The sequence below is a fragment of the Corapipo altera genome, unplaced genomic scaffold (genome assembly GCF_003945725.1).
Source record: "Corapipo altera isolate COAL_440 unplaced genomic scaffold, ASM394572v1 141, whole genome shotgun sequence".
In the NCBI taxonomy this organism is placed as follows: domain Eukaryota; kingdom Metazoa; phylum Chordata; class Aves; order Passeriformes; family Pipridae; genus Corapipo; species Corapipo altera.
In genome coordinates this window covers 1141746-1159535 of record NW_020884971.1, presented here as the reverse complement: position 1 = coordinate 1159535, position 17790 = coordinate 1141746, and the positions used below count along the sequence as shown (strand labels likewise).

Sequence of the window (17790 nt, the reverse complement as noted above, 5' to 3'; positions counted from 1 at the left end):
TGTCCTGGATAGAGCTACCCCTATGATATACAGAATTAACAAAGGTGCAACACTGGTGTGTCATCATTTGCAAGGTCTACATTAAATGGAATGAGCTGAACTGGAGGGTGAGACAATATGAGCTTTTAAACTTTCAGTGACCCCAGAAGGAAAGGGCTTTAAATGTGTTTCCAGTCAGGAAATCAGCCTTTTAGGAGATGGATTTTTGCTTCCTCACATGAACCCTTTCCCCCAGGACATGGAGTTTTGTTCATACAGCAGCAGAGTTCCCTCTCCAAGTGCCAGGACATGGCCCTTACTCATCACATACAAAATAGGAAATTAAAAGCTGCAGGACTCCACATCCAGCACACTGACTTTAGGACTAACCCCAGAGACTGGTCGTGGATATGTGTCTGCTGGGAATCAACCAGCAGGAGCACAGAGTGACGGGACAACTGACAGAGTAGCTTTAGAATGGATATGGGAAAGTTGCCCAGGGAAGCTGTGGGTGCCCCATCCCTGGAAGTGTCCAAGGCCAGGTTGGACAGGGTTTGGAGCAACCTGGTCTAGGGGAAGGTGTCCCTGCCCATGGCCAGGGTGGCACTGGATGGGCTTTAAGGTCCCTTCCCACCCAAATCATTCTGTTGGCCAATTTGCATTAGCCTCATCAAAATGTTTTGCTTAAATGACAATTTCTGACACAGGAAAAGATTTTCCTGCTGTATATATAACTGGTAAATCTCATTTTTCCCAATGTGTGATTCTAGAACAGATCACCAGCAACTAACTCCCTGTGGGCCCTTCTGTACCACTGAATCCTTCTTCTTGCTGAAACATATTCCAGGTCTCACTGGAGCCAACAGCAAATAACCCTCATCTGAATGCAAATTGATATGAAGTCTTCTGTGTCATTCACAAAATATAATTAGTCTTATGTGACAAAAGTATTTAGACTGGGAAAAGATATTTTTCATATTTAAAGATACTTGGGAAAAAATTATCTTAGTTATTCCTCTGAAGAGGAAGAACCTCACACTCCTCCAGTTCATGTTCTGCTGTTCTGCACAGGAGCATGATGCAATGGAAGGGATTAGAGCCTGAAGCTACAGTTCTGCAGAGTTAACTATATATATAACTTTATATAGAGCTTTATATATGGTGTGCAAAAAGCCAAGACTCCAGAGGTATCCTACTACAGAGGGATTCTAGGTCATGGCAAGATTTGTATGTACTAAATAGAGAAATAAAATCTTTACAGAACTGCTGATTTCCATCTTTACAATAGAAGTTGCTTTAAAAATGCTAAGTAAGTTTTGTAGAATCCTATTCTGAGTCTGTAGAATCCTATGAAAGGAAATCTTAATCCTTTGCAATTTTAAATTATGTTTTATAGCACTGTATTGGATTACGGAGATGTTTAAAGCCAATAATCCCCAGCTGCTTCAAAGAACAGTTTTTGAAATGTAGCCATGTTTTCCTGGAGCAGCTTTGGGACTCAGTATTACGAAACCATAGACAAACCCAGAAAATGATGGCTCTTTGAAAACAGAAGTCATTGTGTGGGGAAGAGGAAGAAAAATAACCTCCTGAATGGTATGATGTGAAGTGTCTGTGAGTATCCAGCTCTGAATTCATCATGGAAGGAAAGCACTTCCACCAAGCCTTGATTTACTTTGTACCAATTTGAGGAGAGTGAGGTTGCCACTGGTGTACCTCATGCAAAGCAGGAGGGAGCAGGAAGACAACTTAGTATATTATGAAGTGAATGACACAGAAATAAGCCTGAAAGAGTGATATTAAATGGCTTGGGAAGTGAAAAATGGCTGTAAACAGAGTTTTACATTTATTTGTTGCCCTAGGGAGATCCACTTAAGATAAATGTGACAGAGGTTGACTGGTTTTAAGCATAAACTCTACAGCAAAACAATCAGCATAAGAAAGGTAGTCTTATTAAGTAACATGTGATTGATAGAGTCATTTCAAGTAATGACTAAGCTCTTGGTAGAGTTTATTTTAAATAGTAATTGTGTTCTTGTGCATCTCAGACAAACTGGAATTCTCCTAATTTCCTGTGTGGTCCAAGGCCAATACAGCTCCAGCCTAGTCCATCCTTGTTTCAGTTCAGTTCCATGGAAGTGGCTATAAATGACCCCCTGAGGAGGAAATAAATGATAACTAAAGTGAACTTAATTCCAGCTACTAATGCTGTACTTACATGCTAAGCCAACCCTGAATATTTTTTTCCCTAAGAATGTATAAGTATGAATGTCTAAATAACACTTGTGCTGTGCCTGACGGGCCTTTTGGTTTATGCCAGAAATGAGGCAGAAAGTCAAGATTAAAGAGTGAAAACCCATCAAAAACTAACGACTGCAGGCAGGTCTATTCAGCTACCAAATCAAGCCAGAAAGAACTGCAACAAGCAATCCACTTCTGTAGTGATCTCTAATCTCTTGCTGAAGGGCTGACAGACTCCACACAATCAGAAATCCGAAGTCAGTCTGTGGTACTGCACTCACAGCCTCCCTTCTCAAGGCAGCTTCAGCACTGCTGCTGAAATGCCAGACTGTTAAAGCATCCTGTGAGGGCTTTCTATGACCAGCATGTTCCTCTATGAAACTTTCTACTTCTGATAAAATTCTCCAAGACTCCTCCATCCCCTGCTGCCCTTCAATTTGGTCTCCCTCAATTAGGAAAGTTCCTGATAAAAGGCTTCCCCTATGGAAGGACATGGAAACCACCCCAGCAGCACCTTAAGTCTAGCAACCATTTTGACTCTCTGTTTAGAGTCTCAAATTACATTCTCTGGAACATTTATCTTTATGAAACCTGATAAGTTAGTGAATTACTACGAGTCCCTTTTACAAATACATTTGCTAAAGAGAGAAAGGTGAGAGCTAAATTGCTCATCAAAGAGCCTTCTCCTTTTCTCAGCTTTCTTGGAGCTGCAGAAGAGCTCAGATCTTTCAGTCGTGCACATGAAGGTTCTCTTTTTGATAGTTTGCTAAACTATTCTACTTTAGTGCAAATTTCTTCCATAAAGCCACTTTGAGAATTCTGAATGAAAAAGTGAATCAATAATTAATTTTTGCCGAGGCAGAGATTGTAAAGAGACCTATTTTGGCTTGATAACATGAGATAACAACACCAGGAATATTCTAACACATTCCTGAAACAGCCTCAATAGCACCAATAACAGAGACCATCACTGTTTAAATACCTATGGGGAGGTTCCACCTGAAAAGACTAAATGTGCGGATTTATATTATTATTTGCAAACCATTAAATCATAAGATTATCATTCAAACAATAATTGCATAAGTATCTTCTGAGATATCTTCTTGTAATTAGTCATCATAGAATATTTCCATTTAATCTAAAAAACAAATACACAAATGCAAAGAAAACACCACCTCCATTCCCACAACTTTCCCTTTGGCTTTCTGACCTGCTCTGAGCACAAATCAGAGGAATTATCTGTATTTTCAGTGTTTGAAAGCTATAAGGACTAAGACATAATTCCCAACATTATGTTACAAAACTAAAAATGCAGCAAGAGGTGTTAAAGTGATACAATTAGATGCTAAGCATATAAATAGCACAAAGACAGTCTTGTGTCAGCTTGTAATTAAAATTTGTTTTTCATTCAAATGATACATTTTTTAAATGGGCAAATTATCCAGGACATCTTTCATAGTTAGAACTTGCTTTGAGTTAAAGCTGTTCATCACATATTTCTAGCTGATCACATGAACACTAACACATCCCAGAGACTATAGCTTGGCACTATTTCTGACCTATAATCACAGGAGATTGCAACGAAACATTTCATTTCTATTCTTCTGACAGAGTCATTAACAACAACAGTTTTAAGGCAGTGCCTTGCTACAGTTGGAAGGTTGTTTGTTATCAGGCTATCATCCAGAAGAGGCAAAATTTAAATACCTTGAATGAGTTCTTACATTAAAATTTCAGAAACTGATGTTCCACAGTGAGCTGGTCATGGAAAATTGGCCAAAAATGGGCATTTTAAAATTAAATTAGTGTTATTTGTAGCTGAAGCTATGAATCAACTATAATCAGCTGTATTTTGGAAGAGCATTATGTGTCTGGAGGATACAAATACCTTTTGCCACCATTTCTTTGATGCCAAGGGCAAGTCTTGACCTTAAGAGTGCAATAATCAGGTCTTGTGAGATACATCTGCATCCAACCAGAGTTCACCAACCACAGATCACCAACCAGAGCTCTTCATTTCGGATCCCTAATGCCTTTTTTAGCCAACAGGGCAGTTATAAAAGTACTCGAGTGTGCTTGAACATGTGTCCAGTCAGGTACAGCTTTAACTTCCAAACCAATAACAGTTTTCTCCCTAATGAAGACCAGAGAAGTGTTACTTGAAAATGAGTTTGTGAAAAAGAAAGAAGAAAACAACCCAGCATTTGGTAGAATGGCTGCATTGAGAACAGTTACATTTTTTTGATTGAATGACCTTAAAATGAGACTAGTAGAGGGGAAAGAATTTATATTCATAGCAGAAAAATAGATCCAAACCCCCACAATAACCCCCCATATATGTACATACACACACGCACACATATACATATGTAAGACTGAAAGTTCCGTTCAAAAGAACAGGATTAGGCATTTTTCCCCATATTAAATATGCCCTTGCATTCAGCATATTTTTCTACCAAAATGTTCTTTTCAAAATGTTGCCAGGGTGATATCACTATTTCAATCCAACCAATTTCCTTTGAAGTCTCCCATAACAGTAATTAAATAAATTGCTCTTGGAGTAATTATGTTTTTTTTCTGGAAAAGGAACTATTAGGTTAAAGAGAGATGAGAGAGTCTGTCACCAAACATAATCTTTCTAAATACATTGGTACCTGTTACATTTATTGGAAGAAGGATGGAATACTTAGAAACTTTGGACCTTTTTAGCTTTTTAAAAGGAAATGTCAACTTCACAGCTGAAATAAGAAACAAAATGAAATGACTGCTGGCAGTCTTGGGAGTGCATAGAGAAGGAAAATGGAGGTTGTGTCAATAAAAAGCTTTTAAAGACCATGTATTAAGCCCAAGAGAGCCGGTGTGAGCTAGAAGCCCAAATTACAGTGTTAGAAGCAAGTAGCTGGTGGACAAGACGAAGGTGACTGAAAGCCCAAGACTAATGATCAAGTGTATTGTACAAAATAGAGCTCTCCATAAATACATCAGGTTTGCAAGAGCACGAGGCTGTGGAGACTGGGTTACTGGAGCTGAGAAGGGTCTGTGTATGGCAATGCATCAAATCAAATGCCTCCCATCTCTGGTCGTGCATTTTATCACCCCTGACAGAGGGAAACAAGGCTTTCACAGCTCCAAGTCATTTCCAAATCTGTAACTTTATGTTTCATCTGTACTTTCCCTCTTGTTTCCAAGTCAGGATGAAATTGTTAGTTGCAGTGTGTTGAGTGTCCTATGAGTTTTGTTCAGGTTTTTTTCCCAGATTTTGTTTTAACCTTGCTAAGGATTCCCCTGTTATTTGTGGAAATTTGACATATACCTGAGAAGCAACCTGCAGCACCCAATGGTTTAACCTTCAGAACAGGCTGAGCAGACCCTCTGCCCTGTTCTTTGGTGCAGCTGCTATCTCAGACTTCCCAGTATTCAAGTACTGACATTTGCTGGTTTTGTTCACATCACAAGGAATCTGGAGTTGTTCATTTAAAAGCATTTTAATTCAGCAGGCGTGTATCTTTGTGTATGATGCTGAACACTTCCATCCTCCTTTTCCTCTAAATCTCTTTAGTAAATAAGAAAAGGCTGCATAAGGGTAACCCATACGGATTAGTATCTGAATTTCTTTACGGAACCTTCACAATGTCACATCTAAGGGTAGTGACGTAGCTAACCCTCTCTTTTCTCACCACTTTGAAGACTGAAAGACAGGGGTTTCAACTGCAAAACTTGCAGGAGGACAATAAAAAACAGCTTCCTGGAATTCCAGTGGTCAGAGAGAGTAAAGCACCAGACGGGCACCAGCTGGAGAAACTGGATCTGGGGATTCATCCAAGAACAGGGAACATCTTTCTGAACAGATAGACATATTTCTTGTTCCAATGTAATGGTTGACAGGGTAAACATTGCTATAAAAAACTTAACATGATCTTTATTTTCTAAAGCTCTTTGCGCAAATTTTGTGAACCCCTTCTGGTTCAAGCTTCAGTAAGTGAGCTTAGAATCAGACCCAAGAAATGGTAAATATATATCATAAGTAGGAAGAATCATTATGAAGGACACACACAGCCACTTATAGCGTGTTTGGAAACATAGCTTTAACTGAACCCAACTATAACATGTGACAGAAATGATTATGTAAGAATAAGATTACTAAAATGAATGTTTACTAAATGCCTATTTCATAATGGGGTTTAAATAAATAGTGTAAAAAATAATTTTCCATGTGTTAACATGAACTTGTTAATATTTCAGAGCCTTGTAAGCCCAGGTGTTCCCATTGGCTGTGACATGCCAGGGGCCATGTGTGAGGCTGTCAGCACAGGCAGCAGGACCCATTTGGACCTTTAGACATCATCAGGACTTGTTTTGGCCTGCCTGGGCCTTGGTTTTGTTTAACTTATTTGGCTGTAACAGGTTCTCTAAGGACCAGGCGGCTTTTGGTTTAGCTCAGGATGAGTGTGTGCTGTCACACAGTTGATTTGTGCACATGTTGGAAACGGACAGATAAAAATAACAACCCACTTTTCCTTGTAGAACAAACTATCCATGACCCCCAAATAAAATGCAGCAGAGACAGGCATGGGATAATATGAGGAGATTTGAAAGTCCAGGTACAAGATGATAGTGGAGGCCCCCAGGCTGTAAACTGCTCACCAGGGGTAAGGTGCTGGCCAGGGAACAGATACGACCTTGGGAGCTGCACAGAACCAGTCTTGGATAACACAAGGCATTATTCAATGTACAGAAAATACACCTTTCACAGCAAACCAGGAGGTAATGTGGAGCTACAGAGCAAGCAAGGGTATGGAGTATGTTAGCAAACAAAAATCACTCTGGATGGAGGAAGAAGGATCCATCCCTGTATTGCTCTGGAACACAAGGACCTTCCATCCCCATCCCCACCTCAAGACATCTGCCTGAGAGGCAGCCGATGGTGAGTATGACACCAGTAAAAAGGGAAGGTTGTGGGCATCACTGTTAACTGCCCATAACTTGTATAAAAGCTTAACATAGTTGAACTAACAATTCTTTGATTAACTGTTAAGACTTTAGGTTAAAAGTACATTCTTAGCTTTTAACTTCTGTTCCTTCAGTCTAAATGATCTTGACAAGCTGTAGCATAATAAACTGATGGAGGATTCAAGAAATCTGGTCTGAAAGCTCAATGTAAGACAGGCAAAGCAGTTCAGCTGCACTAAAGATAATACGTCAGCCATGTGTGAGCTCTGGTTAAAGGACACAGATCTTGCTGAAAGGAGAGAACGGCACGTGGGGAGCAGAAGGATCCTGGATAATGACTGGGCCAACAGAGCACCAGCTTCTGCTTAGGAGAGTAGTTTCGACAATTATCAAAAAAGCCATTGCCATTCTCTTCTTTGCTGGGAAGTTTTCCCACTTAAAGAGTTAATTGATCTTTTTATTTGTTAAATATAAAGCAAATCAAATCTCTACAGACCTACAAGGAGAAAAGCAGCCATTCCATTTCTTGAATACACAGCCACTGTGTTATTCTGTTGATCCTGTGAGCAGCAGAGCAGCAGCAACCAGTGGGTCACTGGATTTCCTGTGAGACAGCACAACACGGTCTTTGTTGAGCTGTCCCTGGAGTGAGTCATTGTGACTCACAGGCTGTTCCCTGTGCTGGGGCTGTTCTCTCCTGGGCCTGAGACCCTGCAGAGAGGGAGAGAGGACACAAGTGGTACCTTTGGACCCGTAAACACAACACAGCAGTGAAGTCTGCAGTCAGTCCCCAGCCTCGGAGTGAACAGCTCATTAGTGAGGGCTCAATGTTTGTGTGAGCATATTTCCTGGAAAAATGCAGAGAAATACCCTCCCTCCAACATACTGCAGCTCACACATGTCGCCTGCAGTGTGAGCATGAAAACAGCTTGGTAGGTCAAGGAGAGAGTCTTTTGGTTGGTTGGTTATTTTTGCTTCAGTGCAGCCTCAGTTCACAAAATATAGTTTAGAGCATGAAACCAAGCCAAGAGAGCCAGGAGGCCTCTCTGAGTGGCCAGACTTTAGAGATTACATAATCTGCTTTCCTATTTTGGAGGGAGAAAAGGGAGAGTTGGAGGCCGAATGTCCAAGTTCTCTTGTAAAAGTAGGTATAAACCTGTAAAAGTACAGGGGATCAGACACCAGAACCAGGAATTCTCAGTATTTTAGGCTGCTGTTTCTGAAAGAAGATTGTGTTCATAAACAGAACCAGAAAATACCCTGCAGGGTCAGTCCTGCATGTGATTCCAAAAGTTATATTGGCTCAGACTTCCCCTTTTCTGGCCTCTCCTGTTATCCCATTGAATTCATTAGAAGGTTGTGGCTACTGGCCAAAAGAAACAGTTAAAGCATCCCAGAGCCCATATGCTTTGAAATATCTTCTGAGACAGGAATTTATAGTATTGATATAATAAAACTCAGATTTTGACAGTAAACTATAAGTCTGTGTGCTTGCCACACATACTAGAATTATACAGGAAATTTGAACCATGAAACCCTCAGGAAATTCAGAAAAATATGCAGCAACATCTAGAAAGATGCCATCAGGACTTGGTTACACCTTTAAGAACAGCCTTAAGTAAGAGATAAATCACAAATAGTGTTACACAGGTAGCAGAAGCAGACCTAAAAGAACTACCATTGAATCACAAATGCTTTGGCACATTCAGTATAGCAAACTTAGCCTAGTCTAGAGCAGTTCCTACCTTAGATAAGAAAAGATAGGATTTAGTCCTGACTCCATCCTCACTTTGCCCCTCCATGCCTCTGCCCTGCCCTGAGAAGGTTAGTTTCTGCTTTGATGTAGCTGTTTAGTCATTCTATTCTATTCTATTCTATTTATTCAATGATTATCCCACATGTGCTTTATATCCCAAGGAGTACATATTAATCTTCTGCAGGAATTACAAGTATTGCTTTTATAGACAAGAAACTGCACAGCTTTTCTCCTGTAAAGGGACAGAGGTAGTGACTTCACCCAAAACCTTGAAACAAACCTTCATTTATGAGACAAGGGAACCATTTTTATTCCACTACATGAATTCAGTGGGCTGCCACAGGCCAGTCATAATCTGTTATTGTTTCCCTACAACCTTGGACTATTAATTTTTCTTTTTAATGAACTGTCCAGTCTAGTTTAGCTATGGGAACTGTGATGGAGCTGCAATAGAAATGGTTTATGTCATGCCTTTGTCAAAAGGCTTTCCCCTAGAGCGGTAGAATGTAATTGAAAAGCCATTTTAAAATACAGTAACTGAGCATTTGCAAATGCAGGTTGTCAGGAAGAGAGGGGGGAAAACCATTGCATTATATTAGATTTTAGCAATCACAACTTATGTGACTTTATTAGTGTTTATACAGACGAGTAGAGTCTATAAATTGCATATGTAGCATGGTTATATCTCCAAGTACTCCTGAAAGATACTGAAGCAATTTGCAAGAAGTTTTTCTTCAGCTGTGACTAAGAGTGCACGAATTGGCTTGGTTAAATACTTCAAAAGAATTAAATACAATAAATTTTTATTTATTTAATAGCATACAGAATATGTTAATTTTTGAAACAGCAAACTAACAATTGAGTAGAATTCAAGACGTTTTTTGTTGCATATGAAACTTGAATGGTTGAGTATACAGCAATCAATTTTTGTGTGTAATATAAATGTGCAAGACATACTATTTAGTTTCTCTTGCATTTATTTTTTCTAGCCCTGGATGTGTGTATTTTTTTCTTGGAAACCCTATGGTGAATGTGTTCTATTATTACTATCATTATCATCATTATTGAAGCCCAAAGTGAGCAACTATACAGAGGATTTATAGTTTAGGTTGGCAAGTTTTCTTAATAATTTCTGATCAAAATTGTTTCTGGAAGACTTTGATTTAGCTTTTGGTTCACACTTCTCACCTTTAAAGTAATTATGGGCATTTTGTTAGAAATTAATTTTATCACAACACAGATTTCACAAGTATTTGAGGTTATTTTGACTCACAAGTGATTGGAGTTCTGGGGAGTTTTTAGTCAATGAATCAACCTTTTAATGCTCCAGAGCAGAGCACACCCAGCCCAAACAGGGCTGGGATTTCCCAGAGAGCTGGGAAAATGCAGAGATGAGTGTTTGATGACTCAGTGGTTTCAGCATTTGAGCTGGAACAAACCTTTTGCCACCAAGACCTGAATTTCAGTTCAGGTACACGTTAATTACTTCCAAAAACAAATTACACATTTCAACAAAGTCAAGACTCTTTCAAGGCAATAGTACTTCATGGAAATAATTTTCTATTAAAAGCAGATGGGAAAATCTAAAATGTCCATGTTAGGAGTTATTGAGACCAGAAGAGACAGGACTGAGAACATATTTCCCACTTGATGTCTTTGAAGTCTTTGTAATTTCTAACAAAATAATCATTCTTCTTTGGTATCTATTTGACCAGGATATCTGTTTTATAATTATTCTAACAATATTTCCAAAGGTGTTTTAGCTCAAGCAAGTCTTGAAGAGCACTAAGGAGCAAAAGTAATAAATTCAGACTGCGTCTTGTTACACAGACTGTGTGAAATGAGACTGTCTTACTCTTAACAGTTCACTCTCAGGCCCTTCTTAAAGAACCACTTCAGGATTCGATTTACTTTGGAGTGTCATCTTACTAAAATCAAAGCTTTTGCCCTCATATATGAGCCTACTTCATTGAAATTACTAATATCCATCTTAAAAAACATGTAATAAGCTGATCCTGCAGGTACATGAGGTGTCTCCTCTGTGCTGTAGTTCTGCGAGTGGAAATCAACCTTCTTTCCACATGGCATTTGTGCAGAAACAAAACTATACAGCAATTTCCTTCCAAGATCTGCACTGTATGCCAGGAATACCATGGTTTTCCTACCATAGTCTTTCTATTAAAAACAAATAATAAAAAGATGTTAGACAAGAAAGAGGTAAAGTATACATCAGACAACACTGATTTTTATGGCCAGTAAGTGAACTTCAGTTTTTTCTTCCTATATGGTGAACTCATCACAGCCTTCCAGTACCTGAAGGGGCTACAGGGAAGCTGGAGAGGGACTGTTCATCAGGAATTGCAGTGATAGGAGAAAGGGGAACAGCTTCACACTGACAGAGAGAAATTCAAGGGAGATATATGGAAGGAATTCCTCCCTGTGAGGGTGGGGAGGCCCTGGCCTAGGTTGCCCAGAGAAGCTGTGGCTGCCCCATCCCTGGAAGTGTCCAAGGCCAGGTTGGAGGGGGCTTGGAGTCACCTGGGCTAGTGGAAGGTGTCCCTGCCCGTGGCAGGGGGTGGAATGAGTTGAGCTTTAAGATCCCTTCCAACCCAAACCATTTCATGTTTCTATAAGACTGTTCTGTTTTGGGTCCTACAGACCCTTCATTCATAAAGAATGCTTTCAGAATAACATAACTGAAGGGAAATGTATCTGGTGTTGCCTACTACCAGTCTCTCTTGAACTTCTGTATAAAAAATCCAAGCAGTACAGGAAGGAAACCTCTAGTCAGGATATTCCCACTTCTTGAGGCTACTGGCCTGTGTTCCAGCTCCCAGAGAGCTCAGCAGGGCCTTGCTGTCTGTCCTGCTGCTCCTTGTCCCAGAACAATAGCTAAACATGAATATTTTACCTTCTCAACTGTTTGATTATCCAGCTACTGTAACAGGAAATTTGCATTCCTGAACAGGCACAGGTGGGAGTAATTTAAAAAAGATCCTTCAAAAGAAGGGAAGAGAATTTAGGAAGCATATGGATGCACAGGTTTACATGATAATCAACAAAAGCAGCTCTTGTTCCTTCTCTTTTGCAGGGAGACACTTCACACCCCAAGCAGAGGGAACATACCACAGTTACTCTGCAGGAAGCTTTCTTTCAGAATTTATTTACTTTAACCCTGATATGTAAAAAAGTCTATGAGAAAAGACACAACAGGTTTGCAGATAAGGCATGAAAAAAACTGGAGTAGGACCCAGATTGTTGAATTCACTTATCTCATACACTAGTGACAGGGACAGACCTTCATGTTTTCCTTTAAGCTTATCTCTCACAGTCCTTTAATCTGTAAAAATTTAGTTTAGTTGGAAGTGTAGCTACGAAGTAGAGCAGAAAGAGACCTGAACTAAACCATGAACTGAGACATAAGAAAACACCAAAAGAGGCAAACTGAAACAGTGGTGAGAAAATGCATGTAACTGTGCATGGAGCAGAGACCAGAGAACCTGAATGCAGAACTCATTTCGGGTATTTTTGCTGTCTTCCTGATACCCATAAATGAATTTGAAATCTAGTCAGGAAGCCTTCAAACCACACCCTCTTTAGAATCCTTCTATTGAAAAGCTGTATCCAAACAAGAGCTGAGCACTGTTTGCAAAACGTGGCCTTTGCGTTCAGACAGGGTCAGAATCTCCCAAACTGAGCTCTTCCTCGGGAGCCCAGGGGCTGCATGAACCTGGCTGCTGTTGGTGTCACTGTCACGTTCAGCCTCATTGCTGCCCTTTAACGAGTCAGAGGGTGCCGCAAACACAAACCTATAGAGCCTATAGAGCTGCTCACAGGGTGTTTAAGTGCTGGAAACAAGATTATTGTCATTCAAGGGCATGTCCACAGAAATGCACTGTCTGTCAAGCAGGACTTGAGTGCACTGAATCCAAAACCTGAGTCAGCTACAGAGAGACTTTTAACAACCTGGCTTTGCACTTCTTATCCTCAACAATTCAGATGGGATCATGCCTTTGATTCTGTAAAAATGGTACTGTTTTTATATTTACTATCTATTTCACTTAATCTGTTTCTGTGTTAATTTAAAAAAAGAAAACCATGGGCACTTCTCTAAGTGGGCAATTCTCACCTCTGTGGAATCACAGTAATAGCAGGACTGAAAGTCACAGAGGATTTGAAAAATTAAAGGTATCAGAGCAGCAGATACAACTATTGTTAAGTCTAGAGTTTCCTGTACTGCTCTATTTCCACACTTTCCACCTTCTCTGAAGCTTTCACCCACTACATTCTTTTCCTAACCCAAGTCTGAGCAGTTGTATTCAGCTCAGTGGTGTTGCACAAAATATCAGAGAAATAAACCAAATATGGAATTAATCTTGCTAGAATAAGAAAAGTATGAATCTTTTTGACTGATAAATTCTAGCTGTAAACCTAAATATTAGAAAAATTCTGACATTTCTGTTCTTCAGCGCTTTAAACAAGAAATTAAACCAACATGATCCCAAAACCGCACTTTCTCAAACTGTACTTTCCAGGCACAGCATGGTCAGCGTCTGCAGCATCAGCTCTCCTGAGTGACACAGAGAGCACTGGAGAAACCCTCTGAGGCACGAGAAACCTGCCTGGTAGCACACCCTGAGTGAGGTTCAGCGTTCCCTCCCCTGTACAAATATTGCAGCCACTACAGGAATGAGACAGCCATGGATATATCCTCAAAGATGGAGGACTTAAAAGATGGATGCAGGACTTACCTTCACCCACTGGAAACTTGTTGCCAGTTGATGTAGCATATTCCACACATTTGAAATCCACCCAATGAGACTGTGAGCTGCTGCAGGTGTCAGGTCTCTGCTGCCACGGACCCACTACTTCAGCTCTGGCTGCAGACAAGGAGAAAGTCCATTAGAAATCCAATGCAGTGGTGGTACCATAATAAAAGGAAACTAAAGTCTACCCTATAAACTATCATAGCAGCTTAAAAAGAGCCTAAAGACAAGCAACTAAATGCTTCTTATAATTTCAAGGAGAAAATTAGTAAATAGTCTTCACCTTAGAGTCACAGAATGGTTTGGGTTGAAAGGGACCTTAAAGCAAACCCTGCCCTGCCATGGTCAGGAACACCTTCTGCTACAGGTTGCTCCAAGCCCTGTCCAACCTGGCCTTGGACATTTAACAAACTAGTGCCAGAATATTCCCATAACTAAAATGCTTGAGGTCATATCAAAATTCTTTCACATCTTTTTTGCTATCTCCTGAAAAAAAACCCAAAAAAACTGAGTTCTAGGGAAAAAGTCTGTTCTGGGAACATTATCCAACACAAGACACACTGTAGTGAAGAAAAGTAACAGCTGCAGATGCCATCAACCAAAAAAATGTGCTTTGAACATTTCTAAGTGCTCTGAAGGCATATTAGAAAATGAGTGTTTTTACCATTATGATGGAGAAGGGAGTCAATTATTGTAGGAAGTAGAACTGTACTACAGTAAGAAAAAAAATATCTAGGCTAAAGCATTTTAAGCAAGGAAACAAGCAAGAGATGACTCTGCCTGTAAGAAGTTCATCTATACTTGTTTTGGTGGTTAAAATTCTTTCCTAAAAGGGTCAAGAATTTGAGTCAGGCTGTAAAAAGGGTGCAGAAACAAAAGGAAACCTGCTGAGTCATTTCTTAGGAGATGAGGCAAGTCTTTTCTCCAATTTAAACGAGTAAGTTAAGAATGCTCAGTTCACAGAGCTGTCTTTCATCACCCCATGTGTTTCTGAGAACATGTTCCTCTACAAGTAAAATATAAATAAAATATATTTAATGTGACTGAATGCCATGGAAATACTCAGTGTGTTCTGGTGTAGACACTGTATTTATGATGCCCATTTGAGACCTTGATAGATTCTTAAACTGCACTAAATGAATTCTAGGACTAAGATTCATTCTCACCAAGGATGAGATTTCCCAGTACTTTCAGATTTAATAACTGAAAATTTCTAGGACAAATTATTGAAAAATAGCCTCTGCAACTTGAGTTGATACACCCAAGTCAGTAATTTTCTTCAGTGTTTAACTGTTGTCTGGTCTATACCGATCCTCCATTTTATACCCACTTTTCACCCCCGTTAAAGCAATCAAGTTTTAATTGCAAAAAACCAGTTCAGCAGCACAGACCAAATTTCAAAGTTCCCAGCAAAAGTGTAGAGAAACAAAATAGGCAGGCATTGGTTGAATATGTAATATTCGATATTGCAAAAGCGTATTTCACACTTATTCCACCAAGGAAAGAAATAAAATCACGTGGCTTCTCTGGCCACTTGTGGCTGCAGATATGCTAACTTACTGTTTTAAAAATTTGGGCTAATGTTCTATAAAAAACCACATTCCTAGAAAGTGAATTTTTCTCTATGAAATAATCATTTGTGTGATGACTGAGTCACTTGGTTTATAAAAATACTCCACACATGCAAAACATTTATGCAATTTGCTATGAAGTACCTATGGCATTTTAAACTATGCTCATTTTGCAAGCAAGTTTGTTTGTTTTTTTCCAAAAAGGACCCTTTTTAACTAATTCACAATTCAGATGAATTAATGAAAAGAAAGACTAAAACTGAATAAACTCTCTCATTTTGATAATTTGTTCAGTGTCTTTACAGACAACAACATCTTTATGGATGGCTTTGCAGCTAAAGATTCCTTTATGCTCAAGGCATTTGAAGTTGCTTGGATAAGTATTTCTAAAATATCTCTTACATATCCCTATGGTCTAATTTTATGAGCTCTGGTTTTGTTCTTAAAAGCAGCAAATGGTTCATAAAAAATCCTGCCAGTCCTCAACCTGTCCTGCTACACTGTGAAGCTTTTCCCTGTGCAAACACCTGACCACCAGTGAAGTGACCACGTAAATCACACAATGGGTTGGGTTGGAAGGGACCTTAAAGATCATCTTGTTCCAAGCCTCAAATAATAAATAATTTTACTCTCAAGTACAGGCTCCATTCTTCAGTTACACTGCATTTCAGCAGATATCACGGCTTACAAATCAATATTTTTTGTAGCACTAACCATTATTTGAAGTAGATAAATCTTCATATTAACATCAAGCAAGGAGAAACTCCTCTAGATAACAATTTTCATGAAAAACATGGTTTAAGACTGCTGAATGATTACTATAGCAGGCAAAAGAGTTTAGCTGATTAATTGATATATAGGTATCAGATACCTATTTATTTACTATCGTTATTTTATTTATCAGATGCCTATTATTTACTGTATAATATGGTTTTATTTTCTTATTTTCTGCTGCAGCTGAATATGCCTTCAATAATGTAGTTCTAATTATTCTATAACCTTTACAAAAGGGAGAAAAGCCAAAAAAGCCCCAAGTTCTGTATTTACAGAAGGCTGTTTCAAAGCCCAACTATAATTACAAGAAAACTCAAAAACCCCTCCATTGAACAGTTCCAATGCCCCAAATAGATTTGCCATAGTGGCACTTTAAATCAAACCAAGCCCAACAAGATTTTTGGGGGGTAAAAGAAGCCCTGGCTGCAGAGCTGGTTTATGCAAAGTGACAACTCGAACAATTTGGAAATGTTGCTGGTTGGAGGGGAAAAGGCCCCCCAGGCATTGTCACTATGGTAATTACTGCACAATGCCTGATGTGAAATGGGCAGTGCTGGGCCCAAGCAGCAGCTGAATCCTGCATTGTGCTTGCATGATAAAAAGATTTGAAAGTCTGAAAAGCAGAGGAACGGAATCTCACAGCTTCTTAGAGTCCCCTCTGAAAGGGCCATTGTAACATCATCATAAATCCTGGGCTCCCCAGGCACTTGACAACTAAAGCAATGGACAATAGAATTCTTGTGTTGAACAAAACACTCCTTGTCTGCCAAAGGGCTTATCTGCTTCATTTACAAATGTCTTTCTTTGTAGCAAAATAATTCCCTATTAGAAAAATTATTAGGAACAGCACTAAATAAATATTCACAGCTTTGCGGGCTGTTTGGCAAAGTGAATAAACTAATGCAATCACAGAGCATGCAAAATATGAGATTTATATCAAGGAAACCCCAAACAACCCTGAACCTCTATTTATTTTCATTTTCCCTTTTCCTGATTGCAGGGAATTACACTGCTGACACATTCATCTCTATAAAAAAGACCCAGGTACATTATCACTAAAAGAGATGAAAAATATTAGAAATCTGCAAAGATCTCAGATTGGAGCAAAATTGTATCCAATGTGCTCCTAAAATTAAGTATTTCCAGAAGAGCAATTACAGAAATAAACTTGGGAACATATGTGAGAGTTTAATGAAATAGAGACAAATTACTCACAGTCATCAAAGGATTTAAACTGTGGATTTATAACTACGTACGTTGAGGTCCCAGTTACTGAGAGATAAAAAAGTGTCAGGGATCAGTTGTTGCAAAGAAAAAGTGCCAGATTATTGCAACTTTGTTCAAGCCCAATGAAAATTCTGGTAGCTATCACAGAAATGACCCTAAAATGTCTTGCATATATGACACTTCCAAAAGCATTTCTAACATAGTCAGAATTCCATTGCCTCAAGGTTCCACGCAAAGTTATTTAATTATAGTTTGCTAGAAAAGTGCTTATGGAAAGACAACTGACACCATGTCCAAGTATTACTGAAGGAAAACGTCATCAATCTAAATTATTGCTCAAGCAAAGGGTACTTGACCATATTCAAAGTTCCAGAGTCATTTGTACAGCTGAATTAAAACCTGAAGAGGTTCAAACTTATTCAAATCCAATATGGAAACAACATTTTTACACAGCCCAGGCAAATGGACTGAGTGACTGAATGTTTTTTTTTTCCCAGACTACAAAAATACAGGTATTTATAACCTG

The 17790-nt window shown here is 39.2% G+C and overlaps 1 protein-coding gene across 3 annotated transcripts in view; it reads right to left on the bottom strand.

The window, feature by feature from the left end:
• Window positions 1–17790, bottom strand: part of CDH11 (cadherin 11) — an 84549-nt gene that overhangs the window by 29044 nt on the left and 37715 nt on the right. For all 3 annotated transcript variants that reach the window (XM_027665144.1, XM_027665146.1, XM_027665145.1), the window contains exon 2: window positions 13678–13806. The gene's annotated coding sequence lies outside the window, so the exon portion shown is untranslated. The remainder of the gene's footprint in view (window positions 1–13677; window positions 13807–17790) is intronic.